The sequence below is a fragment of the Ovis aries genome, chromosome 13, assembly GCF_016772045.2.
Source record: "Ovis aries strain OAR_USU_Benz2616 breed Rambouillet chromosome 13, ARS-UI_Ramb_v3.0, whole genome shotgun sequence".
NCBI classification, from domain to species: domain Eukaryota; kingdom Metazoa; phylum Chordata; class Mammalia; order Artiodactyla; family Bovidae; genus Ovis; species Ovis aries.
This window is the reverse complement of record NC_056066.1, coordinates 47,132,275-47,135,857: the sequence shown is the minus strand read 5'-3', so window position 1 is coordinate 47,135,857 and position 3,583 is coordinate 47,132,275. Positions and strand designations below refer to the sequence as shown.

The 3,583-nt window shown below is 42.3% G+C and overlaps 1 pseudogene; it reads left to right on the top strand.

Moving 5' to 3' along the window:
• Window positions 1-384: 384 nt before the first annotated feature.
• LOC101109379 (homeobox protein OTX2-like) lies at window positions 385-1,145 on the top strand (annotated as a pseudogene).
• Window positions 1,146-3,583: the final 2,438 nt, after the last annotated feature.

The window sequence follows — 3,583 nt, the reverse complement described above, 5'->3', positions numbered from 1 at the left end:
CTGCTTTTGGATGGAATATTCTATAAATATCAACTAAGTCCATCTGGTCTAAGGTTTCATTTAAGGCCTGTGTTTCCTTATTGATCTTCTGTCTGGATGATCAGACATTGATGAAAGTGGGATGTCTTTTTATGTTAGTGGTGGAACAGGGAAGAGCTGCATCCTCCAAAGTGGTAAACCAACACCTCTGTTTGTTTGTTTTGCCTTAGTTCCACCACTCCAAACACAGCCATCAAGGATCCTGAATCTGTCCACCCCGGGCAAAACAAGACCTTCCAGCTAGGTCCCCTGGATTTTGGCCAACTTTGCACCTCCAGACAACCTTAGCAAGATGTCTTATCTTACTTAAGCAACTACCTTATGCAGTCGTTGCACTGAGTCTGACTGGCCACTCCTCAGAAACAGCAGTGGGAGAGGAAAACGGTCAGTCAGGTGCAGCTAGATTCACTGGAAGCACTGTTTGCTAAGACTCAATACCCACATATCTTCATGCAGGAGGAGTTGGTGCTGAAAACCAACTTGCCTAAGTCCAGGGTACAGGTATAGATTAAGACCTGAAGAACTATGTGCTACCAACAGCAGCAGCAATGACAGAATGGAGGTCTAAACAAAGTAACACCTGACATAGACATCTGCCCTGGAAGTGAGTTCAGACAGTGTAACAAGTGGCCTATTCACTCCCCACCTCTGGCACCTTGGTCCCAGCCGTTCCCAGCATCAGTGCTCCTGTGTCCATCTGGAGCCCAGCTTGCATATCCCCACTGTCAGATCCCTTGTCTACCTCCTCTTCTTGCATGCAGAGGTCCTATCCCATGACCTATACTCAGGCTTCAGGTTGTATAGTCAAGGATATGCTGGCTCAACTTCCTACTCTGAGAGCAAGGACTGTGGATTGACTCTCATGCATCACCAGCTTTCTGGACCAGCAACCACACTCAGTCCCATGAATAACAATGCAGCCACCAGGCATCTCAATCAGTTCCCAGCTTCTCTTTCCACCCAAGGATATGGTGCTTCAAGCTTGGGTTTTAACTCAACCACTGATTGCTTGGATTGTAAGTACTGCCTCCTAGAAGCTTAACTTCAGTGCTGACTGCTTAGATTATAAAGATCAGACATCTTCATGGAAATTCCAGGTTTTGTGAAGACCTATAGAACCTCCTCTATGGATGAATTTTAAATATACTGGGCTGGACATTCTAGTCTTAGCCAGGCATTGGTTAAAAGAGTTATATGCTATGATACTCAGACTCATCTGATTAATGTCTTGGGAGGCATAGAAGGAAAATGAAAGGCCTTAAAGTGGCCTACCAACCAGTTACCTGAAATGGACAAACCAACCTACTTAATACTTAAGATCATGTCACAATTTTAGATCATCAGTTTTCCTGATTCACAAAGTGATCGAAAGCAATATAGCCATGTGCAAACAAATACCACCAAAAATAAACAAAAATAAATTGTGAGGAAAAGGATATAGCCTTCTTAAGCAGAGGTATTCCAGTGTTTCAGCCAATCCTTGGTTGAATCTTATGAATGGACAGTGTCTCACACTCATTCACATTTCATGACTGATTCGTAGTTGGTATTGAAAAACTTCTCAGGGCTATGTGAATTGTGTCTTATTTAACTTATATGCAGAGTACATCATGAGAAATGCTGGACTGGAAGAAACACAAGCTGGAATCAAGATTGTTGGGAGAAATATCAATAACCCCAGATATGCAGATGACACCACCCTTATGGCAGAAAGTGAAGAGGAACTCAAAAGCCTCTTGATGAAAGTGAAAGTGGAGAGTGAAAAAGTTGGCTTAAAGCTCAATATTCAGAAAACGAAGATCATGGTATCTGGTCCCATCACTTCATGGGAAATAGGTGGGGAAACATTGTAAACAGTGTCAGAATTTATTTTGGGGTGGGCTCCAAAATCACTGCAGATTGTGACTGCAGCCATGAAATTAAAAGACGCTTACTCCTTGGAAGAAAAGTTATGACCAACCTAGATAGCATATTCAAAGCAGAGACATTACTTTGCCAACTAAGGTCCGTCTAGTTAAGGCTATGGTTTTTCCAGTGGTCATGTATGGATGTGAGAGTTGGACTGTGAAGAAAGCTGAGTGCCAAAGAATTGATGCTTTTGAGCTGTGGTGTTGGAGAAGACTCTTGAGAGTCCCTTGGACTGCAAGGAGATCCAACCAGTCCATTCTGAAGGAGATCAGCCCTGGGATTTCTTTGGAAGGAATGATGCTAAAGCTGAAACTCCAATAATTTGGCCACCTCATGCGAAGAATTGACTCATTGTTAAAGACTTTGATGCTGGGAGGGATTAGGGGCAGGAGGAGAAGAGGACAACCGAGGATGAGATGGCTGGATGGCATCACCGACTCAATGGACGTGAATCTGAGTGAACTACGGGAGATGGTGATGGACAGGGAGGCCTGGCATGCTGCAGTTCATGGGGTCGCAAAGAGTCGGACATGACTGAGCAACTGAACTGAACTGAACTATGGTTTTTAATATGGAAGAGCCTGGTAGGCTGCAGTCCATGGGGTCGCTAAGAGTAGGACACAACTGAGCAACTTCACTTTCACTTTTCACTTTCATGCATTGGAGAAGGAAATGGCAACCCACTCCAGTGTTCTTTCCTGGAGAATCCCAGGGAAGGGAGAGCCTGATGGGCTGCCATCTATGGGGTCACACAGAGTCGGACACGACTAAAGTGACTTAGCAGCAGCAGCAGCAGACTTCAAAACTGTGATCTTTTGTTATTGTATGCAACCTTGAACTCCATCTCTGCAGAGGTTTTTCTGCGATTAAATAGGTTATAAGTAGAGTCAGAGGAACTGAGTACTTATCTAAAAAGATTACCTTCAGTTGGAGGTGAGTTGCACTGAAACTTTACAATAAAATGTCTCTGGACAAGGAGAGTGAGAGAAGAGAAACCAAAGGACCCTATTTCATCCGTAATTTACTGTTGGTAAGCCTATCAGTAAAGAGACATTTGTCGATTGCTCTGACCCTGATGAATTTATAAGCTGAGATCATTGTTGCTGATGCTTGCAGATGTTAACTGGAAAAGTTATATATGCATAAACCATTCTTTCTGATTTGGCAGATATGTATAATTATATTAAAATGGATCTAGCACACACACAAAAAGAAAGTAGGGTGTTAAAGAACCCCTGTATTGTTGGGTTCCTGTAGATTTCTCCTTTTGTGGTTGTTAGTGTTTCCCTTATATATTGGGGTACTCTTATATTGGATGCATGTATACTTACAATTGTTATATCTTCTTAGAATGATGACTTGATCATTATGAAGTGTCCATTATTTGTCTCTTATAGCAGTCTTTATTTTAAAGTATATTTTATCTAATTTATTTAACTGCTTATTTAACTTAATTGCAGAGTACATCATGTGAAATGCCGGGCTGGATGAAGCACAACCTGGAATCAAGATTGCCAAGAGAAATATCGATAACCTTGGATATACAGATGACACCGCCCTTATGGCAGAAAGTGAAGAGGAACTAAAAAGCCTCTTGAAGAAAGTGAAAGAGGAGAGTGAAAAATCTTGCTTAGAG